Source organism: Pyrgilauda ruficollis, unplaced genomic scaffold (assembly GCF_017590135.1).
Source record: "Pyrgilauda ruficollis isolate IOZ18807 unplaced genomic scaffold, ASM1759013v1 scaffold63, whole genome shotgun sequence".
In the NCBI taxonomy this organism is placed as follows: Eukaryota; Metazoa; Chordata; class Aves; order Passeriformes; family Passeridae; genus Pyrgilauda; species Pyrgilauda ruficollis.
This window is the reverse complement of record NW_024528044.1, coordinates 571934-587942: the sequence shown is the minus strand read 5'-3', so window position 1 is coordinate 587942 and position 16009 is coordinate 571934.

Sequence of the window (16009 nt, the reverse complement as noted above, 5' to 3'; positions counted from 1 at the left end):
ACCAGCTGCTTAATGTTTGTCTTGAAACCACTTAGTCTTACTGTGATTAAAAAAAAGACATTTATTTGTTTATTACCAGAGACTGCTGGAAAGCAAAATTCATCTAAGGAAAGCTTAACAAGTTTCTGCAGTAAAACAATCTGCATTAACTATAGGGAGGTCTTGTGGAATTAGGAACATTTTAGACTTCTACTGTGATTTGACTTAATACATTCTTATAGAAAAATAATTTTGAAAAGCTGTGAACACGAGGCATTTACAATTGTAAGGACATTTGTTGCGGTTCGTTTTGAGGTGGGGGCACCGCAGGCTGTCCCCGGAGGGCCCCCTAGGCTGTGAGTTGGCTGGCAGCAGCGGGCAGGCAAGGAGACTCCACACGGCTTCTGAGGGTGCTGATCAGATGAAGGTTTATTTGGGATCCCAACCCCGGGAACCGCATGGTTACTGAGGGAAAAGGGGGGAAGGGGGAAGGAGGGGGAGCCTAGGGGAGGGAAGGGGCAAGAGGAGGGGAAGAGGCTGATAGAGAGCATGGGCTAAGCGAGAGCCTGATCTCCTAGCACAGCTTAAGAGGGGAATTGAAGTGGGCGCGGAATCACACTGGGCCAATGGGATTACAGGTACAGGATGGTTCAGGGCAGGACCACAGGCTTAGAATATACCATACATTTTGGAGGGGTGAGACAGAGCATACCATTTAAATAAAATGGAATACAACAGACATTCTATATATTTCCTCAAATAATGTAAGTGTTCAGATCTCAGTTTTTGTCCATAGGCCAAAACCTACTTCTGATCTATATAGGCATTCTCCAAACTGTGAGGATATTAGCTCTTCAGCATATTTTATCAACTCAGTTTTTACATTTCCTGTGTTTTAAAATTTACTTTCCTTTGTGTTGGAACAAAATGAAGCTGAGAGAAAGAAACAGCAGCATCACTTTCTCTTGAACACGAAGAACAAAAATGAATAGATCCTCAGCTTTCACTTGATGAGAAAGCCAAACTGACAGACTAGGTACTTAATTTTCTAAACCAGGGCAAGTAGGCAGGTGCAGAAATGCCAGTCCAGTTTCAAAGACACTGGACAATCAAAAAGTGGGACAAAGATTCAACCTAAGCACCATTAAAACTTCAGGCAGGTGGAAACTTCTAGATTGCAATTATCAATGTTTGTACCCAATCTTTTACTGGACCTTGACATCAGTAATTTTTTTTTAAAAGTTGCTTCTAGTGATAAAAATAATTTTGTATAATTTGGTCACATATTCTGCAATTATTTCAATTTTGGTCTCTTTAGGAATACTTGAACTTTTCACATTTGGAAAGATGGGTGTGGGTAGTATTCTTCTACTGAATATCAGTGATCTTATGATCTATCCTATTGTTCCTACAGGAATTTTGAAATTGGGTTTGTTTCTATATTTTCCTAAACCAATATAATTCTATGAGATACATAAGAAATTATTAAACCTCTTAGATGTGCCCTAGACCTACTGTCTTTTCAGATATATTGTACCGTGCATGCATTTACAAGTTAAAGAACAGGTTATAGAATAAGTTTTTACCTTCTTGCATGTCGTTATAGTAGACATTGATGATTTCAGTAAATTGAATGAAATATTCAAGGCAGCATGTATCCCAACCCATCCAGCAAAGACACTGTGGCAAATCAGCTGCTCTTTTACCTCTAGTCACTTTTACCATGTGTTCCTTTCATTTCACTGATTATGTTCTGAAGATATAAAACACTTGTATGTTGTTAACAGCCTCTATACACCATTAAAATAGGATGCAGTGACAAAAATGTATTTTTCCTATAAAATTTTGCACAGACCTATTGTGGTCTCTCTTCATCTACTTTTAAAAAACATTTACTTTCACACAAATTGTAAATTATTACCTTTCATAAGTGAAAAATAGAAAACTTCTAGCTAATGTAAAGCTTAGTGTAAATACATGAGGAATTTATTTTTTTATTAGCCCCAACTTTTTTATAGGGTTTTCTTCTTTCAGTTTTGTTTTTCTGGTTTGCTGGTCTTTTTACCTTTGGAGTTTTATATCCTGTAACTTGATCAGTTTAACAGTGTCTTTGCTCATATTCTTTGTGGTAAATAAGGTAGTTACATTACATGCCTGCAGAGTTTCCACTGTCAGTACTTCGGATTTAAGAGTGGATATTGGTAGTGTACAGTGCTTTCTTTCACATCTACTATTAAACAAAGGGTTATATCCCTGCTCTATCTCTGCAATAGACCATGAGAAACATATCTGTCTTAATTCAAGCAGCTGTACAACATTCTGTCATTTACTCTAACAAATGTTTTAGGACCTATACTTTGTTTTCCGTATTATTATTAGGTTTTATTTTATAATATTCATTCTGAAGGTCCTAACTTTTTCATTTATCTTGATAAAATTGTGAAATACTATATTTTATTAAATTAAAGTACTGATCTCTTCACTGTCATGACCAGTGACAGGACTCAAGGAAATTATATGAAAATGTTGGGGGAGGTTTAGTTGGATATCAGGGAAAAGTTCTTCACCCAGAGGATGGCTGGGCACTGAAAGAGGCTACCCAAGGCAGTGGTCACAGCACCAGCTGACAGAGCTGAAGTAACATTTCAACAATGCTCTTAGGCATAGGGTGTGATTCTTGGGTTTTCCTCTGCAGTGTTAGCCATTGGACTTGATAATTCTTGTTGATCACTTCAAACTCAGAATATTCTGTGATTCTGTGTCATTCTGTGATTGCAATCACAATTTAAAAATCTCTCAGATCTGAACCACTAGTGGATTCTGCATATTCCAGGAATTTTTTTTATTGTCAAAATATAATTTAAATTTAAGAATTAGGAGAAAATAACAGAGGTCATATGAAAAAGATATTTTTCAATGCTCACAGGTTTTTCCTCTTCTAGTTATGAAACAGTTGAGGTGGAGAAGATAAGGAATAGTGTGGAAGATAAATAGAAGAATTCTTTGCTTTATAACTGTCCTTCACAATGTCAGATTTACCTGAGAAATCTATATGGTTCCTCCTTTTACTGGCTACCTTTTCTGCCTGCAAACCAAAGCCTTCCAAAACTGACTGAAGTAACTCTGTCCTGGTCCCAGCCAGAAAAAAAGGGTACAGAATTTATTATGCATGTGATTCTGTAAGCATTTTTGTTTTCCAGGGCAGGTGAGCTAATGAAGATATTATACTTATGAGCCATGATACTGTTCCTGCAGAAAGTTGTGCTTGACCTCAGTGGTGCCTTAGAATTCTAATACATCAGTAACATTGGTTTAAATATGAAATTATAAAAGTATCCACAGAGTTTAAAAAGAATATCACCCTTCCCATCTTATGTTTTACTTTGTTTTCTAGTTGTTGGTTTGGATTTTTTTGGTGGGTTTTACTTCACTGAGTTTTTAGAATCCTATTTGGTTTTCTTCTCACAGTAGTAATAAAATGTTTGGAAAGGTTTGGTCCACAGTACTTTGGCATATATTGTTCACAGATGTTTTTTTCTGGTCATTTTTATCCTCTTATGAAATGAACCACAAGTAAAACAAAGGCATTGCAAAACTATATGTGGCGACAGTCCTACTAGTATGTTGAAAGCAAGCGGAACTTCAAATTAAGTCTATGGTAAGCCTGTATGTGCTTTTCCCCCCTTCAAAGCATAATAAAAATGTTAGTTAAATATATTTAAAAATGGCATTTTGCTCACATGACATTTGCTACAGCAAACACATCCCAGATGTTAAGGAAAAGTGCAATTTTTCAACAGGGGTTCTTTTAAAGCAGCCCATTTTTTGCATTACACAAGACGGGAAATTCAGCAAACTTTGTGAGAGAAAGAGGATATTTCAGATTAGAAACCCGAATTTAACATGCTGAAATGAAAGCCCCAGTTTATCAACAAGAAATTAAGTCTTTTTAAGTATTATCTATCTTTGAGACACCTCATGCAGTCACATTAACTGTCCAGTTACAATTCTGGCTTTGCACTGGTGAGAATCACAAAATGGGCCAGGTGGGAGGGACCACAATGGGTCACCTGCTCCAACTTCCTTGTTCAAACAGGGTCATCCTAGAGTACATGGCACGGAATTGCACCCAGATGCTTCTTTAACGTCTCTGGTGAGCAAAACTCCACAAATTCTCTGGGCAACCTGTTGCAGTGCTCAGTCACACAGTAAAATTCTTCCTCACATTTGGGTGGAACTTCCTGTACATCAGTTTCACTCTGATGCATTTTGTTGGCCTGGCTCCATCCTCTCTGCATCTGCCCTTTTGATATTTAAATGCCCTGATGAGGCCCCCTCTCAGTCACCTCTTCTGGATGATGAGCAGGCCCAGCTCCTGCAGCTTTTCCTTATGAGTGATTCTCCAGACCTTTCTCCAGACCTTTGATCAACTTAGTAGCCCTCCACTGGATCTGCTCCAGAATCCCTGTGTCTCCCTTATGCTGTGGAGCCCAAAACCGAATGAACACTTAGTGTGTTTGAAAGATTCATCATTGAGGAGATGCCTAGCTTTTCAAAGATTCATATTTTCTATACAGAGAAGGTGGTTTGGAAAACTACTCACATCTAGATCTCTTAGTTATTCTATTGCTTTTTCTTTTAAATGTCACTGTTTGTTTGGTCTTTGCAAACCATAAATGGACATTTTCCAAAACAAGAGCAAAGCTTAAGTATTCATAACTGTTTGTAGTTTTCTGCAGGTCTTTTTTGGGAAGAAATCCCAAAATTGTATACAAAAGTGATAATATTTTGAACTTTTGGACAGTTATCAAAGGTTCATGGTAAAAGGGATTTGACCTTACCATTCCATTTGCTAGTGAGTCTTTTGAATTCCTAGTAAAATTAATTTTTAATTTTAAATGGATGCATATAAGAAAGGAACAGAGAACTGCATTTCTGCTTATGTTAGCTAATCAGAATTTCTAGTTTCTATATCTTTATATTTGCAGATATATCAATTTAAATTAACGTTTATTGGAAGAGGTTTTTCTTTATCATTATTTCTCATTTTATAAATAGATACAAGCTACTGTGCCAGAGTACTAGCACTATCCAATCTAATCTTCAACTATTCCAAACCTATTTTTATTATAGCAAGGTGCAAGTCAAAGGACATAATCCATGTATTAAACATTTGTGCTAGCATAATACTGCAAGGTAAATTGTTATTGATTTATACAAAGGGTAAAGTTGAAAAGATTTACATTTAAATTAAAAAAGGGACTGCTGAAAATCAATAATAACAACCAAGGGATTTACCTTTGGAAATATCCTGGCATTAAAAAAATTATTCAGATTTACAGTTGTTGTACTTTAGGTATACAGAGCAACCAAGGACAAAATTGATTTATTTTCTCACATTCCTGTTTCTATTAAATTAACTCAGATAATACTTGACTGCTAAGTACAGTTATCTGAGAATATTTCACATATGAAATATATGCTAAAGTGTATTATTACATGTCTTTATCTGTCTCTGAAGTTCACTTATACTGAACAATTTCAGTATTTTCACTAATGAAATCTATATCTAACATTTTTGTTGGTAGAAGGGCAATTTTATGTTGTGCCCAATTATTTGGTTAAAAAATGCTCCATTAGTCAATAGATAACCAGGTGATGAAATTGAAAATGTGGCTATGCAGAATTATACTTTAGAAAGTATCTACCTCATACTAGAATCTATCTACCTAGACTCATTTTCCCACCTGATTTCTATTCTATATGTGAATTATTTTGTGCATGATTAAAATGTCTCTCATATCCTGTAGATATCATACAAAGCACAGTAGGTAAGAGACACTAGAGGCTACAGTAGTGACAAGGCACAGAAGGCTAGCAGAGAATTTGTGGATACCTTGTGAAAATGAACAGAGAAACCTTTAGGTGTTGAATTAAAAAGATTTTTATTAACAATTATATAATATAAATATGTAAATCTTTACTAGTAGAAATTCATTAAACTAACATCTGTGTAACTCACTACCTTTTCCTCCTCAACTTTAAATCACAAATTGAAGTAAAAGGATTTATGGTTTGTTGAGATGATAAAAGGCCAGGTTAGAGATTCATACTTTCATATGGCTCCTGGATGGTGAATTGAAGTACCAATGGGATTCTTGCATTCCTCTCAGAAACTATGGAAGGAAAATAATTTCTAGGCCTAAACAAAGTCTCCCTGTCTCTTTTTCCGCCTCCCAACCTCTTCCCCCAGTTCTCCCCCCAAGTCTCTGAAGAGAGATAATTTTACTGTAGATTCTCTTCTTTCCCCAGTATATTCTGCATAACTTGTAATCACATAAGTCAACATTTATTAAGTAAAAGTACAAAAAAGTTTTTTGAAGTCCTGTTTTGAGGTCTGTACAGTGATCCTACAGAATACCCTTGCGACTAAGTTCCAATGTTGGGATTAAGAAAGTGTCAGATATCTTTCCTTCCACAAGCCAAATGCATTGTTAGGGAATATAAATTTATTTTAACCCTATAAGAGATTTTTTATCTAGAATTTATTTTATTTTCTTCTCAGTATCTCAGTTTGCAACCTACACTTTCACAGACTGACATTGTGCAATCTTGTACAATAATATTTGCAAAGACTTCAGCTATGGTGGTTTTGGAGGCTTTAGAATAATTTGTTTCATAGATAGGCAGAAGAACCATATGAGATAAGTGCCCGTAAATTTCTTAACCTGTTAAGATATGAAAGTTAGAAGTTAAGATTTGAACACACTTGGAAAAATTACCAGGTGTTCCTAGAATGATGTTTTTGCACAAATGAATTTGTGTTTCAGAAAATCTAAGTGATCTGTCTTGAAAAGAATTCCTGTGAGAAATAGGAGAATGGCACACTACTGGGTTGGATAGCTGGAGAGAAAACAGTGAATATGTATGAGAAGAGGAACAAGTACAGGAATTAAACCCAGCAATGTTATGTAATTATCTGAATAGTTTGACCTTAAGACTGTTTCCACTAAGTCTAATCAAACTCTGGTGTGAGTACTGGAAGCAACCCAAAAGAAATTTGCAGTTGGTGTGAGATTTCTTCCACAATTTATAATGTATATTGCATCTGTAGCATAAATTTCCCAATAAAATACATACATAAACTGAAATTTTGTGTTCCTTATAATTTTTGTGCAAATTTAATAAGGATGTCATCAGTTTCTCAGTGGCTGATTTATTAATTACTATTAACTGCCAAAAAGGCAGTTAACTGCCTAAATGAAATAAAATAATGTACTACACCAGTAATTCTCAGAGTTCTTAGAGTTATTAAAAATAAAAAATAAAATAATAATAATTTTTTAAAAAGCTAAAAGGCTTTCATTACCTTCATTTGAGACAGATTACCTTGTTTGAAAGCATTGGCAGTTGGGGTCGGATGACTTGTTGCAGCATACAAAAGAAAATTACTACTCATCAGGACTATGTCCTTGTCTATATATGACCATGTCTCCAGAAGTCATCATACAGGAAAGAGTGCCCATATTTCGGTCATACTCTACTAAGCTAAAGCACTTTACCCTAAACAATTCATTAAGAATATGCTATGCTTTTTTACTGAGTGGTTATACCACCTGCTTTGCTGAAGAGATCACCGATCACAGATCACAAGGATCATCAAGTCCAACTCTAAAGTAAATGGCACATACAGGGATTGAACTCACAGCACTGGTGTTAATATCACCTTGCTCTAAACAACTGAGCTAATTTCTAGTGAAAGGAAATAAAGATAATAGAAGGAAGCATCTGATTTATCTGCAGGTGATACCTAGAATTTTTCCTGAATTGCCAATCAATATCCTACATTGATTGGTTATGGAAAGGGATGTGAATCCCCTACTACATTATCCAGTATAACATATTATCTCACTTATTGAGATTTCAACAGAGTGTAATACAGCATTAAACTGGTCTCCCTTACCAGAAAAACACTTTAGGCAGTCTGGGGCAGAATTTGACCTATTTTTGAAGTTGCTCTTTGTTGAAAACCTTTCCCTGTGGGAAACCTCTGTGTCTGAGGTTTGTTCTCATATTTACCCTGAAAGACACTCTTTCATTTAAGTTCTGAGCATAACAACTTCCAGGAACTAGATAAAACTCCCATTAATTCTAAATTTGTATAGATACTTACATTTTACCTTTCGTGTATATTTCATTGTGTGTATTAGTGTCTTGACTATTCTTTAGAATTAACTTATTTGACAAGTAAATTATCTGGATATACTTTCATAGTATTCTACCCTATTATATTTTATTTTAGCTACATAATATCAACAAATGGTATATCAACATCACAATAAAAAATTCAGAAGTGGAATCTGTGAAACATGATATTGGGTTTCATCAGAGGCTTGAATATGATCTTAATCAGCACAGCTTTAATATCATTAACAGTTTTTCCTATGCTTCAGCTAGTGTGCATGCAGATGAGAACAAATATCAATATCCATCTGTCAAATGAGTGCAGCACATATGGTATCTTAGAAACTTAAAACAAATCAGGTGTGGTTTATGAAATGTGATTCAAACCACTGTAGTGTGTAATACCATAAGAAGGATAAGGGATTTGCTCACCTTGCTTTGCCTTGTGAAAGAAAGGCCCGCATTAAAACCTTGAACTGGATACCTCCTTTTGCAAAAATACTGTGTATGGAATCTTGAGCTTCTCAGGAGTGCATCTGTCTGTATTAATCCTAGACCTAATTAATTTCAAACATTGTGAGAATTTGGTTACACTACATCTATGCATATTTTGCTTTGTATTGATATACAGCCTTAAATGAAGGCTGTGTTTAAAGAGAGAGTTGCAGCACACCTATGTCATCTAAATGTCCTCACAAATTATAACATTTTCCAAACTGACTTCTAAAATCTGGCTTTAAGGACTTTTAAAAACTTTCATTCCCTTGATGAAAGCAGATGGAAGAGTCCCATATGAGTAGAGAAAGATTGGAAATTTTCAAGAATGTATTAATTTCAGAAGTTTCCATTTGGAGTCACAGATTGCAGTTGCATCAAAACTATACTTGTTATCTAGCTTTCTACCACAATCTCTTTTCTATGTTGTAGTTATGCCCTTTTTAGTGGAAACAGAGAAAGTTTGTAGAAAGAGTAAACCAAACACTCTAGAATAAAAAAAGTGTGATGTTTTCTAAAAAGTGTAAGGAGCTCATATCAGGGATGCTGCTGAGTGACCACCAGGACTCAGAAAGTGCACTGATCATTACTCACTGCTGTTGTTTCTGGGAGCCAGTGATGCAGCCATGAACAGTCCAAACAGCACCAAAAAGGATTACTGATCCCTAGGAGTGGCAGTAAAAGCCTCTGGAGTACATGTAGTTTTTTCATCAATCCTCCTGATCAATGGAAAGGATTTTGAAGGGGCCAATTGAATCTGAAGAATCAACAAATGGCTACAGGACTGGTGCCACAGGCAGGGGTTTTGCTGCTTAGATCATAGCACTCACTTTGAGAAACCTGATCCACCAGGGACTGATGGGGTCTATCTGTCAGAGAAGGAGGGGGCATTTTTGGTCATAAGCTTGCCAAGCTGGTGATGGAGACTTCAAACTAAAATAAACAGGCGAGGAGACTCTCAATCCATCCTACTCCTACCAATTTGATGCAAAGGGTTAGCAAGAGATGACTGGTGAGGGATAACAGGTTAGCAGGAGAACAGCTGAAGAGCAGAACAAAGGAATTCCAGCTTCTCTAGCCAGTAAGTCAACATCATTGAGGGCTCTAGAAGGTAGAGTAGAAAACTGTATTCTGCCCTATGAGGCCACATCTGGACCATTGTGTTGAGTTCTATGACTTAAGGTTCAAGAAAGACAAGGAACGACCAGAAATGGTTAAGAAAAGGGCTGTGAAGATCATTAGGAAACTGGGATATCTCTCTTATGAGGAAAGGTTGCGAGAGCAGAGTTTGTTTAGCCTGGAAAAAGGTGACTCATATGGGATCTTATCAATGCCTAAAGTTATCTTAAAGGTGGATGTCAAGAGGATGGGGTCAGACAAAGGTGGATGTCAAGAGGATGGGACCAGACTCTTTACGGTGATCCTAAACAACAGGAAAAGGAGCAAAGAGCACAGACTGGAACACAGAAGGCTCCATCTAAATATGGGAAAATCTTCTCTACTTTGGGATTGACAGAATACTAGAACATGCTGCCCAAAGAGGTTTTGGAGTCTCCTTCTCTGGAAATACTGAAATCCTGTCTGGATGTGATCCTGTACAATCTGCTCTGGGAGGGACTGTTTTAGCAGAGGGGTTGAACTAGATCATCTCCAGAACTCCCTGCCAACATCAACCCCTCTGTGATTCTGTGACCCTTCTTTAGAATAAGTATGCTGGTTTAACAGAAACTTCCTATTCACAGATGTTTGACTTGAGTGGAGAGCCAAAACCTTAGCTGTAAAGAAAAATTAGATTAATAAATCTGCTCTGCAAAATGTCTTCTCCTTTTCTAAGAGAGAGAGAAAAAATAAAGAACTGTATCCTGTCTATAGTAAGACTGGTGAATGTTAAACATCTGATCTAGGAACCTCATAGAAGATTCATCATGTTTCCTTTTTGCTTTTGGGTATTATGGAAGATTGAGAGAATACAGAAATTACGTAGAATTAAGAACAAAGCTGAGGAACATTATTATAAAAAGGTTTGGAGTATGACACATTCACAATTCCTTCAACACATGCTATGCAGAGCCTGTCTGTACAACTGAGAGTCATCTTAAGAATAAGTTATGACTAGAAGTCCACTTAATGTAAATATGTATGTACAGTGAAGTGAGGAATTAACTCTGGTGTCTTATATACAAGGCAAATCTGAATTAAGCAAGCTGTGAAAACTACAGTTACCTTTCAGTAGTGTAGAACTCAGAGACAAGTCTGTAAGAAATGAATGTTGAAGTAAAGCAAAGTAAAATTAAAAAAAGTATAATCCAGAACTTGATAAGGTTGGTGGGAGCTTATCTTACACAGATAATAGAAGACTTCTCACTCTTTTTCCTTGAATTTTCATCCCTCAGCCAATTAAAGGAGTTCAAATAGAACTATGATAAAAAGATAGAAAATAAAGTTTGGAAAGTTTTAATTTTTTAAATAAGTCTTATGTAGAATTTAATCTTATAAAAAAATATCTCCTTTAATCTTTTACTTTTATATCAAGCCTCATCTGAAATCTTTCTCTAAGCTCTTTAATTAGATTTAACTGAAAATATAGCACATTTATTTTACATTTCCTTTTCAAACTGTGGATTTGAGATAGTGGACTTACACACAAAGAACAAATGTAAGATAATAAATTCATCCCTGATGTAGTGTCACTGATTTCAGAAGTAATTCTGGCCCAGCTATTTGAAAATATATTTTTCAAAGATTTCATTATCTTATTGTAATTTTTCATTTCACTAGGGAAACCAGACATGCAAAAGAATGAGGAAAAGGAATCAGAAATAATTAAAAGTACATGTGATAGTAATTCCTTCTGTACCCAAAGAGAGTTTAGAAATTACTATTTAGCTTTCTACAGTAAAAGAAAAAGGAAAATGCAATAAAGTGAATAATATATCAAAAGCTAAGGAATAAAAGATTTATCATAATTGTTTCTATCCTTTCTAAAATAATTAATGTCATCAGTAGATTGGAGTGTTTATTTGGCAGAAGTGAAATAGATTGCATTTATCTGAATCACTTCATGGAATTCACTGATACTGTCAAAAAACATATATAAGGTTATTCAGGAAAGTCAGTACATATTCTCCTATGGAAAATAAAAATTAATTTCAAGCCCAGAACCAATTCAATTCAATCATTGTGTCATGCTCGTTTGTCCCTCTGTGACTTGCAAAAGCATTACTCAGAATTCAAATATATCAAGGTCTTATATCATTTAGGATTAGGCAATGGGAGCTGTTGCTCTGTCTATGATGGGACAATGCAGGTTTTCTTGTCTTAGACGTTTCAGAAAATCTGCTTTAAAAGTTTCTGATTTCTTAACAAAACTTAGGCGTTATAGCTGCTTGAATAAAACCGGAGAAACATTAGGAAAAATGTATTAAAAATTGACTTTTCCTGCATGTGAAGAGAAGTCCCTTGGAGTGCTTTTCATACAATTGGGACCTACAGTCACATGGTGTTATTACAAATTATGTGTTAGGGCATAAAGTGATCAGTAGCTAGAACCAGCAAAAAAATATATCTTTTGTAAATTAGGGATGGGGGGTGAGGGAGGTGGGGGGAACATGAAAAATATGTATTATGCAATTTCTTCACTTGATTTATTTTTATTTGATTTGTTGTTTGAAGACAGTCTCAGTTCCAAGCCCACCTTTGGCAATTTAATATTAGATTAGAGTTCATAAATGTCAAGCTGTCTTTTCACGTCAGCTTGCTGCAGTATGACTGTATATGCAGGCACTGATTTCTTTGTTCATTGTGGTCATAAAAAAACATTTCTGCAGTAGCTGAAGAATTTATAAATGCCATACTCTGTCCTTTCTTCCTTTTTTTTTTCTTGCAGTATCATGTTACCTGTAATTCATTAATGAGTAGAGTCTTTGCAAAATATGTGTTTTAACAATCATCTGTTTCTACAGTCTGAGACTGACTTTGCTGCAGTGTGCTAGTGTGCAGAAGAGGGAACTGTCAGCAGCAGCTGATTTATAAGAGTGATTTACCTTCTGGAGAGTGTAATTATGTTCATAGTTAAGAATTAATCAGGTGCGAGAATTATAGAATAATCACACTCTTGACTTTGGAAGGACAAACTAAATGGAGATTGTTACACCGAGTCATCTCAGCAGATGGTGATCTCTTTACTCTTTAACAGCTGGAAGACCAGGTTTCCAGGATAGTTGTCTATATTTTTAAAAAGAAAGAAAATGAGCAATCTTGCAGTGGTTACCTATCAGCTCACATTGGTGACAACACATGAGAAAGGTGCAGCAATAATAAAAATACATCTGCAAATATGAAATTAAATTACATGAGATAAAATTAGGGTTTTTTAATTTGCCACTATGACATTGTTTACAGTTCTGTGAATATAATAAAGGGTTCTCTCTGTCTCTGCTGACTAAAAGACTTTTCTATCTCTTCTTAATAATGAGTGTGATGTCTTTTACATTTCAGCTTTCTTGATATGTGTGTTTTAACAGTTATATTTTATTAAAGCTCATGGCAGTTGGATCTTCATTTGATCTAAAAGTCCGAATGCTATGAGATTTTCCAGATAGTTTATTGAGATTCTACAGGATTTTTAATGGAAGTATATGTTACTTTTTATTCTGTCTGGGCTCACTGCTATCCCTTATAGGTAGAATCTTACTCTAGGCACTGCCAATCAGATATGTCATGTGCAATCACACTCAGCATGCTGGGGATATTGACATTGTGAGGCACTTTGTACTGTGAAAAGTCTCCCTTAGTTCCAATGAATCTTGATTAAATTTTGTGAGGTTCACCACCTCCAGTGAAGGGGAGGTGATCATTTTTCTTGTTACCTGAGAGGCTGGAATATTGCAGGAAGCATGTTGTCAAACATGTGTTAGTTACAATTGTTATAAAGATGTCCCATGTTCTCCACATTATATTTATGCCTGGTACATCAAGGTACAATCTCCTTTACTAGCCCAATATGAAATATGGTCATGAGCAAACTAACTGTAGAGAAAAACAGTTATGAGCAAATTCTACCAGAATTTCCTCCATTTTAAGCAACAAGAGTTCCTTGCATAGTGATGATACGTAGCCCCTCACAGTCAAAGTCATGGTGTGCTTTTTCTTTCTAAAATAATATGAGATAGTGAGCTCTTTTAGGAGGACATATCTCTGGTTTTTTGCACACCCAATGAGCTTTCAAATGTGCCTTAATCCAGAGCAGCCATTGGAACCACTGCAACATCAGTGATAGACACATTTCATCTTTGCCAAAGGAAAATATTTTATGATAAAAAAACTGCAGAAGTTCCCACATTCAGGCAGGAGAGAGAAAAGATTTAAAAATTCAACACATTGTTTTTGTGTGAGCAGAATCTGACAGCAAAGGTGAAAAGTTACTTTCTAAATCAAACATGCTGTATTGTGTGGGATGAGATCCATTTGGCTTCCCTGCCTCATTATGCCTCCTTATCCCTACAGCACAGGAATTTTTTTAACAGTGTCTGAAAAGTCACCTTGGGACTTGACAAATTATCCTTCCTGTTATGTCATGTTCTCAAGGAGACTATGCTATGGCATTAATTTTAGTATGAAAAAAAGCCCATAATGTCCACATTGGCAAATAAATGGTCCAGTATTTATTTACATATCTCCCAAGTGTTTCTCAAAGGATCCATTCAAGATGAAATTCTGTCTGTCCCAAAGGAGACAAAGGTGTTTTGTGCCCCATTTGCACAATGAGGTATCTGTGTATTAAGGCAGCAGTCTGCATATCATTATGCATAATTATAACTATAATTACAGCCCTTCATTTCCCTGTCTCTATGAGTTGCCACCTGCAATAATCTGGATCATATTTAGCATAAATATAGTCATTTTTAAAGTGTAGATTTTATCTGAAAAACAAAGCTGCACAGAAACCAATACCCACACAATGCCCACAACCCTTTGCAAGCTTTCCTCAGAGTTCTATGATTTGTACATGTACATGTACTAGCTTATCTACATTCAAAGCAGAAAGTGTCAATATTCATTCCAATAATATCAGACTTCAGAGTTTTGGGCCTGCAGAACTCTCCAGAAAAAAAAGTATTACTAAGTCATCAATAAGAGAAGAATAATAGTAATTTCAGCCTTACAGACAGTAATTTTTATGCTGTTCAGCATGTCCATCTAGCTTCAGGTTTCCTTCTACAAGACAAGTGCATATTGTGTTTATATTTCTGATGACCCAAACTGACAGCTCCTTTACTTTGTGAACAAGTTCCTGAAACTTACTCATATGAGATACTGAGCATTCAACTAGAGATATAGATTAAATCTCATTCAGCGTTAGTCCATAAATTAGCAAGCTTTCCTCTTCACATAAACTATGTAGTACATGCCCACAAACAGGTCCCGCAAATTGATTTGATCTTAAATCTACTTTCTTCCTAGTTCTAAGAAAAATGTCTGTCTTCCTGCACCAGCAGTGACTCATGGCCGCTCATATAGCTTGCCCTGTGTCTCCACCAATAAGAAAATTAACACTGATGTGTAGAAACCCCTAAAACCCCACTGTTGTGGGAACTAGGGCAAAGTCTTTTGCACAGCAATTTGGGCAGCAATATGTTATTTAGAGAAAAATATTATGAAAATATAGGCTTAAAAGTGCACCACGGATTTCATGATTGATGACTGTTGCTTATCTGTGTTGACTTGAGATTTCAGACTGTGCAATTGTGAAAGAAGATCTGTTAGAACTCATTAGGGTAGGAATTACTGATTAACAGTTTACCTTTATCTTTTATTTTTATGTTAAATTCTATAAGCTCTTTATCAATAAGAATTTATAGTTTTGTAATTGGTAATGATATTGAAAGCTTATGGCAGGACATTTCTAGCTTTTGAATATTTATGATTATTTTTTATCTCATGGTAATTGTAATAATTAATGCTTGGTACATGTTCACTGCTTTAATGATGTGCAAAGAGCAGTCAATGAATCCCCACAACTTTCTATTTACAAAGTCCAAATTTTAAAAATCAAGGAATCATCTGGCTTTGAGGGATATTGTTACACATGATGATAATATGTATGATATTTTCAGCATCGTCATGCATATTAATACAAGGAATTTCACTTAAAGCAATGGGAGCTTGAAACATCCCTTCCCAACTCCAGAGAGCCCTACTGTGTGACAGAAAGGAAGGGAAGATGTGAAAGTAGTGTAGGTGAAGTGGATGCACCTACTAAAAAGCGATCACACAGGATTTTCCTCATCTGGAAAAGCCTATGAGTAACACTTTTTCCTATCAGATTCTTCCTTTCTTACAATATATAAAT